We start from the raw sequence: 12,253 nt of genomic DNA on the forward strand, positions 1-12,253 counted from the left end.
AGGTTGCATAGTCATGTCCAGGCAGGTTTTAAATATCTCCAGAGAAGAATACACCACCACCTCTCTGCGGAGCCTGTTCCAGTGTCACCCTCAAACTAAAGTACTTTCTCATATTCAGATGGAACTTCTGGTATTTCAGTTTGTGCCCATTGCCCCTTATCATGTCACCAGGAAACATTGAAAAGAGTCTGGCCCCATCCTCTTGACACCCACCCTTAAGATATTTGTCTACATTAATAAGATCCCCTCTCAGTCGTCTCTTTTCCAGGCTAAACAGGCCCAGCTCTTCCAGCCTTCCTTATAAGAGAGATACTCCAGTCCCCTAAACCTCTCCGTAGCCCTCCACTGGACTCTCTCCAGTAGCACCTTGTGCTTCTTGAACTGGGCACCCCACTGCTCCAGATATGGCCTCTCGAAGGCAGAGTAGAGGTGGAGGATCACCTTTCTCTGCCTGCTGGCCACAGTCCTCCTGATGCACCCCAGGTTACCATTGGCCTTCTTGGCCACAAGGGCACACTGCTGGCTCATGGACAGCTTGTTCACCAGGACTCCCAGGTTCTGCTCCACAGAGGTGCTTTCCAGCAGGTCAATCCCGAATCTTGAGCTTGGAGGAAGTGATGATTGAATATTAACTAGCTCTCTTGGACCCCACTACATTCTAGACCCCTAACCTATGGGATTTCTAATTTGGAAGAGGCCAAAGCTTGCTCTCCTGAAATCCAGGGTTTTAATCCTACTTATTGCCTTGTTTCCTCCATGACGGATCTGGAACCCCACCATTTGATGGTCACTAAAACTGAGGCTGCCCCCAACCTTCACGTCCCTAACCAGTCCTTCTCTGTTAATACAAGATCCAGCAGCACACCTCTCCTTGTTGGCACTTCCACCACCTGTGTCAAGAAGCTACCATCAGCGCCTTGCAGGAAGCTCCTGGACTGTGTGTGCTTACCTGTGTTGTCTTTCCAGCAGATATCGAAGTGGTTGAAGTCCCTCATGAGAACCAGGTCCTGTAATTGTGGGGCTTCTTACAGATGTCTGTAGAAGGCCCTAATTGACTTCCTCTTCCTGATCTTCCTGTAGTAAACACTGACAAGAGCATCACCCATGTTAGCCTGTCCCCTAATTCTTACCCATAAGTTCTCAACTCATTCTTCATCCATCCTTAGGAAGAGATCAGTACATTCCAGTTGTTCTCTCACATAAAGAGCAACTCCACCACCTTGCCTTGCTGACCTGTCTTTCCTAAAAAGTACACAGGCATCCGTGGCAGCATTCCAGTTACATGAGCTATCCCACCATGTCTCTGTAACTGCAGTCATCAAATAGACCATAAAAGCAACCAAGCCCAGGTCCGAGTCCAAGTCCATGTCTGAGGCCTTGGGCATGCTGCAGCCCAGTTACCAACCCAGTTACCAACACCAGTCTTGGCTGTCCTAGACACAGCACAGATTTCAGATTGCTTCTTCATTAAAGCAGCACTGGTTACAAAGCCCTTTTGCTTTTGTAGGCCACCATAGTAAGACTCACCAGGTTTGTCTGGATAGCTCTGTGTCTGCCTGGTATTTGAGAAGGAAAAAGCCACTTCTCAGGACAGGCTTGCTTTTCTTGCAATCCTGAATAAACAAACACCGTAAGGAAGTACTGTTACAGATAGAGCTGGTAGTTATAAACCTTATAATGCAACAGTGAGTGGCTAAAGCAATCCTTTCCTGCTTTCCTGCTGTAGCAGATGAAGCTGTAAAGGCTTCTGATAGTTCGCTTTTATTTAATGGGTTTTGTTTAGACAACTACTGTGCAATGTTTTCATAAGCCAAAACCATTTTACTGTCTAAGACTTCAACCAGGAAACAAACATGGCCAAGGGTTTCCAAAACAAGCTTAAATGCAGGCTCTTGTGCAAGTCAGATGTTTGGGGTTATTTGAGAAAACTGAGGTAAACTACCAAGTATTTGGCAGTTTGGGAAACACCATGACTTCATTAGGTGTCTGAATGCACCAAAAGCACACTAGAAAAACAGCCGCCATTTATCCTGTCTCCTGTGCAAACTGCATTCATGGGAGAACTACTACCTTATATTTGCAGTGTGCGTTGTTGTTTTGAGAGGATCTAAGTCTGTTAAACAATTTTATTAAACAAATCACTACTACCCCGTCATATTTGTACAACATTATCTCCAATATTTCAATCTGAGAATCCTAACTAGCCAGAAAAGTTCCAGGCTGGGAAGCAGAGTTTGAATGAATGCATTTGCTTTATCTGGGATGTTAGGTGGAGATCAGTAACAAAGATGCTTCAGAGGAGACCAAATTTCAGACACAAAGTTGTGACTAGGTGTAACAGGGCTGAATTAGTTCATACTGAACTTGATTATACTGGACATTAATACAAAATTATAATGGTGGGAGTGAAAGGATTTAGAGTCCTGCCTGAACTAGGAAGAAAGCTGTGAACTCCTTTGAGCTATGGGTGCACACACTGCAGGCTCATCAGAAGATGAACCTCTAACTATAGACAAGCTATTCCTAGAAAAACAAAGGTGAATTCTGTATAGGAAGAGGCAGTTAGGATGTGTAAGAGCAAAAACTGTAGTATACATTTTGAAAAAGAAAGCTATTGCAGTAAGCCACAGGTCTGGCATGTAAAATCAACTGTTTTGTGACACATAGACAGAGGTGCTGTTGATCAATACACTCAGAGGCTGACTATTCAAACTGCATTAAATTGATTTTGAATCCAGGGTTGTTTGAATCCTAACACCTGCATCTGATTTCATTTTGGCATAACAAAATGATCATTTTAATACCCATGAAATTTAGTCCATAAAACTTAAGTTCATTGAACACACCTGGATTTCCTTTGCAATGCAGTACGGTAATGCTTCAATAACATGAAACTTCAGAAGGATGGCTTTTGGTGTGCTTGTTTCGTATGGGAAGGAACTACTTTCTCCCTGCCAGAGATTTGGAAAGGAAGCCATCCTACTGATTTCACTAAGCTCAACTGGGGAATCCTTCAAAAAGTTAGGGACATAGCAGAGTGTCCAATTTTGCAGGCTGTGCTGATCCCCAGCAGGCTGTCTGCTGCTTGATGCCTACAAGGCAATGGTTTGTTGTATTTAGTGCAGTTTGTCTATCTCCCTTCTGCAGAGCACTTTGGAGACACTGCAGTGATGCAGCAGAGGAGTAGTAGACCTGAGACGTGCTGATAGCAGATGGGAGGGGGAAAAAGTTTCCTGTTTCCTTAAAGGCTCATTTATGACAATTGTATATGTGTAAAACCGGGGGTTATTCAGGGGCTTATATATCTGTGTGTTCTTTTGGGCAATGCTGAGCAGAATGTCAAATCTGCTCAATTACACATTTAGATTTTCCTTACTGATTGCATCAGACAATCCATGCAACCTACTGCTGAAGGGAACCTTTGCTCTTCAAGTTACTCCTCAGTAATGCTAAGAGGAGCTTTATTTAATTCTGACTGATGGACATACTTCTTAGTTTCGTGACAGTTACTTAGCGATTGAAAATCTGGTACCTGAAAACAGCATGAGAATGGATATTTTTTCCTACCAGCTAGGTTTTATATGCCTAATAAATTAATTATATGCTATATAGGGTATTTGCAGAATTCAGTAATTTAATAATAGTAATTGCAAACCTCGATACTTTTTAAAACTCTCCCACTGCAATACTAGAGAAAGGGATCATTGGTTATAAAATTGAAGGAAAATAAATTCTACATCAAATATTAATATACTCATATATATACTAACAGTCCATTCTATACTATGAAAGCTTATTAGAAAGCATACACAGCTGAGCACTCACAGTAACAAGTAAAATCAGAAAATATACAGGGAATAGAAAGAAAATATGCAGATAATAAAGGCAGGAGGATTTAAGATAAAGGTCTCATTCAAGAATTCATAGCTAAAGGTGCAGTAACGGAGGTATGATTTTATAATACTCCTACATTATTATGAAGTAAATTATTACGAAGTAAATCTGTGAAGGCATAAATAACTGAAGACTTTGTGATTATTTTGATGATTAAAGCAGTACAGCACTCTGAGTTCAGATATAGGGTGGACTGGGTTTAGAGAAAATAGGGCAGTGATATCTGGGAGCACATAGAGCATTCATCCTCATCTGACACAGGAAAGGTCTAAGGATTAGAAGGATTAAGATTAAGGAAGACAGTTCATGTGTGAGGAAAACTACAACCAATACTTGCTTAACAACACACAAAGAGGATATCTGCATGTCATGATCTGCATCAGTGCAAAATGTTTTCTTCATCAGTTAATGGATCATACATGTGTTCTTCAAACACTGCATTCTGTACCTCTTCACTCCTCTGACACTTCAAAGACATGAGCACTTCTAGGAAATGAAAGTAGAATATATGCAAATGTGCATAAAAGTTAGAAACAACAAGTACTTTGTATGTGCAGTAAATGCGTTTTAAGGGACTCTTACACTAAATCTTTCTCTTGGGAGACCAAAACTCTATTACATTTGCATAACACAATAATTCAAAGAAGTCTAAAGCCCTGAAAGCGTGGTCCAGCTTAAACGTGAGCAGTATTTCCTCCTGAATATTGTATGCTGGACTTTTCTAGAGACAACCTACACCAAGAAGTTCTAACCCCATTATATTAACTAAATATCCATTACCTTTGGCAAGAAGATGATGAATTTGTCCTCTGAAACTACAGACTTGCAAAACCTCTTTGGAGCTGGTCTTTGCTAGCTAGGTAAGTTACTAAGCCAATATGCTCAGTACTCAGTGCAGACAAGGACCATTGCGTTCTGTGCAGCCAGCTGCCAGCCAACAGCACCATAGTACAGGCATTCACAGAGACCCTGTCTAAACAAGAAATCACGTGTTTTTAATACATTAAGCTTTCATACTTACCCAGCTTGGGAAAAACTGAACATACTTCAGCTAGTGATCACCCAGTTACTCACTAGTAGTAAATTGTATCTGCACTTTGCTTAGTGTTATTTGGGTTGTTTTTAAAGGCATTTTGTCTCATTTATTTCTCTAGTTGAGACAAAAGCCTGGCATTTTAAATCATAGTCATTAGCACAGCTCACCAAGGTCATGTTCTCACATAACCTGTTTTGCTCTCAGTTCTGTGAGCTCAATTGCATGTGCTGAGTCAGCTCCATTTTCTTCCAGAATAGGATGTTAACACAGGCAACAGCATTATTTTTGCTTGTAACAAATTATTGCTGTTTGCCATGGGAGGGTTTGTCAATAATTGCTTCTTATGTAAACAAGTAGAAATGCAGGATGTTTTCTGAAGGCCTAAATTAAAGTCTTATTTATGTCTTGAAAACATACATGAATGGAAAATCTTGGACCTAATAAATATTGAATCATAATACACTTCAATTTCTATTTCATCTGTTATGTTAAAGTAATAAGAGCAATAGTTTTGTAGCATGCTGATGTTAGAAATGTCTGAAAGCTAGAGGGCTGGTTTAGTGTACAGTATTAGAGAAAAGTAGAGCACAATTTTCTCAAGATTTGAAGTCTGTAATAGATAACTAGGCTACTCTGGTGATACTGTAATTACAGTGATGTAAATGTACTAATGACTAATGAATGTAGTTACTGCAAGTATATAGTGGAATATCTAATCAATGTGTGAAATCTGGATGCCTTTAGGATATGATCAGCTAGAACTGCCATTAGGTGTCATTTGCTTGCTCCTACAGGGGTGAAGAAAGCATGATGCAAACTGCTGAGAACTAAAAGTTTGTATTAGTTCTGTTGAGAACTAATGTTTATTAAGAAACTAAATTTTATAAGCTTTAAACTCTCCTTATTACCTCATTATTTTTCTTGTGCAAGGGATACCAGATTTTATAGCAATATTAATTTTCTTCTGTTATCTCAAATAACAAAATTCCTGGAAAAACAATACTAAACTGATCCATCTTTATTTCTATCTTTAGCAGTTTTCAACACCAATTCATGAAGGCCTTCATACTGCAGCATTACTCCATCCATCTCCTCCCCAGTACACAGCACAGAAGGTAACGATCAACATCACAGTCACTATGTCATGCAAAGAGCAGTTATTTTTTAATTGAGAAAAAAAGTCCAGCTTGCAGTTTGATTTTAGAAATTCATTAGTACTGTTGTGCAAATATACAAAGAGCCATGCCCTGTGGAACAGATTATACCCCGTCACCCTTATTTAATAGTTTGATATTATATTTAGTAATATCTTTTGCCTGGAGGAATACTAAATAGCCATGCTCTTAATTCCAAGGCATGAAATGATCTCCCTATCTGCCGAAAAGCATCTCTCCCAAAGCACTTCTAGTCCTCGCAGTCAACCTTGGGAAACCTCTCATTTTCCTACATTTAATTTACAAGAGTCAAGTACTAAAGAAAAACTAGCCTTCATATAAAAAAACCCTCAAACAATAAGGACAACCCAGCAAATAAAGATGTCGGTGCCTTTATAAACAAATCCTGACAGGTTCGGAATCCAGAATGCAAAGGATGCAGTCTTTGAGAGACACTTACTGCCTTCACAACCCAGTCCTCAATTCAGGAAATATATAAGCTCTGATTTCATGGGAACTGGCTAACATACATCCCAAAGAAGTCACGTTTGAAGCTATGGAGCAGCCCAGCTGTGCCCAGCTGGAAACACAGGCAAGAGAACTGCCACTGACATTTCAAGAAGAAGATGTTATATTTCAATGACAGCTCTTTTCAAGGGGAACAACATTGCTGGTGCTGGAGAAGGAGAGGCCAACACACCTGTAATCTTCTTCTTGAACTAAACTTTTGGGTCCTCTCAAAATTCTGACTTTTCCCCTTCCTGCAAGAAGTGTAGTCCTCATGTACAACTTTATCTGGAGCAGACTGTTGCCAGGACGTAACTCACATGCTGCAACTCAGCTGCTGCAACCCCTGCTCTCCATCACCTTTGCCCTTTGTCTTCATCGCTTGTTGTAGTACATGGAATGCAGCCCTTGATCTTACAGAAGATGCACTAGACTAGGATCAAAGTTTAGAGGCTGGCAAATTAGCATGGGAGACTCCAGCCACAAGGAAAAGGCCCTTTCATACTTGAAGAGCAACATGCATGCTTCTGCTGCCATTTAACTAAAAACACAGTTATGTTTAGACACATGATGGTGAGTAACAAGGATACAGATTACTAGCTCTTGAGTGCATGGAGATGTGTTCACACCATCCACAATGCTGATGGTGCCAGGATTCATCACTGGCTTTTAGTGACACCTCCCCCACATGCTCTTATTTTTCCACTATGAGCTAAAATTTCAAACTGTGACAGTAAGATATAGTTATGGATGTCCTGAGCTGACAAACAAGTGCTTAGCCACAGAAAGACAGGTATTTGGAAGTTCATGAATCTGTGCCCCATGTGGTAGTACTAACTGTAGGAATAGCCCCTGCTCATGGCAGGTTTATTGGTCACCTCTCAACATCTGCACTCCCTGCCCCTCAGCTTGGCTACCCATTGGGCATTTGCATTGGAATGAGGTAGGAAGGGGACATAAAACCAAGCCCAGTTCTCCAGCTCTTAGGGGCTCAGAGCAGCTCTTGCTGCTGGTATTCATTCAGTCCTTCAAAGGGTAGTGGAAAAGACAGGCTAGTGAGCCTTTGATGTCATTCTCAGTGGTAATTCTGGGACCTGCAGCCATGTTGGCGGGAGAACAATTCTCACTGAGATCAGTGGAGGCACTGCTGCTCCTCAAAGCCAGTTATTTTAAGTCACTTCTAAACAAGGAATTATCAGCTTAAAATCAGCCTTTCTCCCCTGCAGCAGGATCACTCAGATGCAATACTTGGTAACTAAAATGCAGAGTTACATGCCTCTAGCTTGAGCTAGACTCCTTTTGGCTTTGGTGGGTGTTCGCTTCTGCTGAACTGAGGAATTCACAGCCTGGCCCTAGGTATGTGGGTAAATACCTGGGAGGATGACGTGCCCCATGAGCCTGTTTGCATAGCTGAATACCATCCATGGAGGCACAGCGGCCTCATTGCAGACACTGCTCAGCATGCTAATTGCTGGCATCCCTGCCGGCAGCAGTGTACGTGACTCCGCACCATTTCTTGTCCCACCCGCCTGGCACCTCCTCTCTTTCTGTTGGTAGTTATTTGCCTTCGCTCTAGCTAAACCCCTGAGCAAAAAGAAACACACCAACAAAAACTACCACCCTGTCCCATCCAAGCTTATTTTCCTCCTTACTCTCCATACCCTGCGTTTTCAGTGGGCATTTGCTGCTCCAGCCATCATGTATTTAGTAGCAGCCTATCTGCACCAGGAGTTTGCATCAGGTACGCTGTTGTAATCCAAGTACAGGCTAAAAAACCATTGCAGACAAGACCTTAGAAACATGAAGAGGCTTGCAATAAGGAAAACAAAACAAAACTGCTCTTAACATATGTGCATGTTTGGTTTTTTCTTCTATGAAGCTCTTTTATGGATGTTTTTTTAATCCATCACTGTGTCACCTATACAGGATTATTGCCCATTAAATAAAAGGACTTACATACCAAAACAAAAAGACATTCTGTATTTATCAACAACCAGATCCCAACATCTTTATTTTTGCCAGGCCCAGCTCAGGAAACTTCTTGCTGGGATGAACAGCTAAGCACCAACCAGCAGACGTTAATGTTGGAGATACCACCAGACAGTGACTGCTGGCTCCAAAGTGAAGCCAGGCCTTCCCTTTCTCACCATCAAATTTAAAAAATCATGGGTAAATCCCCTTCCCCCACAAGTGAGAACATTTCTATTGACACCATTTGCGGGAAGACTTCACTCTATGCCCAAATACCTCTGGAGTTCCGGCAGGTGCAGATCCAGGGGTAATGCTCATGTCTTATTGACATCCATGATGTTGCTCCTCAGCTTCCTTGAAGCTCTACTGGCCCACATCTAAGGCTGTGGCTGCACCAAGCTTCTCCTTTGGCAAGGGGTGCTCAGCTGGAGCCCCCTTCTCAGCTGCTGTGCCCTCAGCCCTGGTTAACCCCTCAGCTCACTCTGGGTATGTCTATCCTCCTGGCCAGATTTCTGAGATGATTCAGTTTATGAAATAAACCAAATGGAGCTTCCTCCCTGGGGAGAGATGTGAGCAACCCGTGAGCAGCGAGAATACCTGCAGCCTACCCTCACGGCCTGAGATCATCATTACCTCACATCCCATGTAATTAAGGCTGCAATTTAGCTTTGCTGAGTTCCTTTGTTCAGTCCTCATTCACGTGCTTGTATTGGAGGGGAATGATCAGAAAGCAGCTGAAATCACGGCATTCAACTACACACAGGCTTCTACATATGGAATCAAGTTCCAGATTTGCACCTTCCAAACTTAAATCCAGAAAACTCCCATCCAGACTCCTCGCTAGTTCTTTGTGCTTATTTCTTTAGTAGCAAAGATTTGTTTGAAATGGATGATGAATCAGAAAACTTTTGAAGAATCCAACCAGAACAGAAATCCAGGTAAATTTTGTGTGTGTGTGTATATATATATATATATGTTCTGAAAATTCATTTAATTTCAACAATATTGCTGTAGCAAGAACAATACTTTCGAGAATCCAGGTATGCACTTCATATAGAAAGGTGAAACATGCTTAGGACTGATGATAAGAGTGATGATGGAGCTAATGCACATTTAAAACCTAAAACTTTTCCCATCAGTCTTAATTTGACCTGGGGTATAGTAGAGTGATGACAACCTTCAGATTGCTTTATACAACAGTGAATTACACTTCAAATGCTTTATGAGAGAACTAAGAAAGTTCATTAAAATAAAAGCCATCATTCAAAATTTCTAAGAGCAATTGGGAGTGGAAATTAGCTAAAAAAAGTTCTAACATTTTATTACATATGTGCACATAAATGAATGTGGAACTGCTTATTTAATCATTAATTAGCTTTTCACATCTCACATCCATTGTAGCTGCCCCCATCCATTGTGTCTGCAAAGCCCTTTTCAAACATTAACAGGTCCTGGATATTATGTTCTAATTCCTTTTATTTCAAGTGCTTATAAATTATTAAAATGGGAGATCTAGCTGACTGTGCTGTAGAGAAATCGTGTTTTACCTAAGCTCAGCCTGCTTTTTAACCATACCGTTTGTTTCAATACCAGATAAATTCAAATGCACTGCTAGCGAACACACAAAGGAAAGCTATTTTTCTGTTGAAAATGTAATTGAAAGTTATCCCAAGTAATAATGAGAAACCACAGCAGCATTGGCTTACATCAACCTCCAGTCCTGGTGCATTAAAAATGCACCTCTGTGCGGTTTGTGATCAGGGGAAAGATTAAACGGTACAGAGGGGTGGCTGCTGGGTTTTTAATAAGTTCTGGCAGCTGAGTTACAACTCTGGACAGTGGCCAAGGGTGCACTTCTCACGTGCAATCAAGGCTACAACTTAAAACAGAGAAGGACTCACATGGCACATGACTGGTGGACTGGATTATACATCACACTCCAATTAATTCTTATATATTTTTTAAATGCAAGCGATTAAAAACTCAGCTGTCCATCTGCACTCCCCAATGACAGCTGGTTTTGCCTTCTCACAGATTTAAGTAAAGCCAACCAATCTTCATAACCCATTGCAACCATTGACCATTGATGTCAATGCCTGGTTCAGCCTCATTTTCACTCCACATTGACTGTGAGCAGCAGGTGACACGACCATGGCAAGCGCAATCTACATGCTTTAGTAGATAGGCCAAGCTGGGGAGGCAGTGCCTGACTGCTTCTTGACCACCATGAGGCAGAGCAGCCCCCCCGTTGTACAGATGGGGTCAGGAGTGGCACCAAGCTGAACAGGAATTGTGAACAAAGTGGAAAAGATCATACACAAGAGCCTCACCTTTGTGGAACATCTTAAACCTCAGCACACAGCTGAAATTGTGCCCTTTTACAAATACCACTCTGCCTTAAGCAAAGAAGTTGCACTTATATCACAAGATGTCCCAAGGGCCCTAGAATATGAGCCTTCATTGAAAGCAGAATCAGGGCTTTTTTGATGCAACTGTGCAAAAAGTGAAATGGCATGTGATTAGGGATTTTACATGGGAATAGCCAATTTCATGCTCTTCTCTATTTTTTCAAGCTCTTGCCATCTTGCTCTGGGAAATCCTACACAACAGACATAGCAATATAAGCAAGCAATATTAGAAGAATACCCCTCTAATACTGAAAAGGATTCATCCCATATGTTACCAAAATTGGTAGTAATGGCATAAAAATAGTAAGCACGTCAACAGTAATATCCATCTGCTGCTGTGAAGAACTGTAGACAAATAGCGTAATAAACATTTTTAAACTGGGGATTTCCATGCAGGTATCCAAACCAGTAACCTTTTTCCAAGGTTTAGAGTGCCAGGCTATCATCATACAAAATCAGGTGAGGAGATTCTTGTAGAAACAAGACATGGGGTTTAGGATTCCAGTTCATAAAACAATTAGTTGAACTTCAAAGTCATTTTATGTTGTTACATTCATACTTTTGGTTTTGTACTTTCAAGTGGGGATCATTTTCTTACGTACCTTGTTTTTTACTGATGGTTTCATTACAAATAACATGTCTGCTTCATTTTCCCAACTCTTACAGGAAAGATCAATCATTGAGTATATCCCAGATTTTAAAACAAAAAGTATTGTCTAAAGGAGGAATCCAGGAACTGTCTATTCTACGAAAGTAAACTTCAATGCTTAGAAAAGAAGACCCAAGCTGGTGGCAATATCACTCACTAGTTTTACCTCAGCTGCATGCATCTCATCATTCCCAGACTGAAATAAGAATCACAGCTTTTCACACCATGGAGTGGTTTTCTTCAGAGGGAAATGAGCTTCTCAAGATATTCTTGGTAGGGCTACTCACCTTGCAGTGAGCATCAGGTTTTCAGCACTGCATTTTGAGAGACAAGGAAATTCAGCATTCCCTGGGATCATGCCACTAGAATAACTTATTCTTTTCTACTTTTTACACCAGTGTTTGTACAGATCGGTTGTTAGAAGTGGGGCTCCCAGGTGTCACAGCAGCCTGTGACACAGCCATACCCTCCAGTGAGCATCAGCAGGCTTTGGTGTCTAGCTACTCTTTTAGCAGTCAGTTTTTACTGCAGCAGTAAGCACCTGGGAAGTAGTAATGATGCTGTGGACAAAGGGCTGCAGAGGATGAGGGCCCATCCTGAATCCCAAGGCAATCAATTAATTAACTCCTATTTA

This window comes from Psittacula echo (assembly GCF_963264785.1).
Source record: "Psittacula echo genome assembly, chromosome: 7".
Lineage (NCBI taxonomy): Eukaryota > Metazoa > Chordata > Aves > Psittaciformes > Psittacidae > Psittacula > Psittacula echo.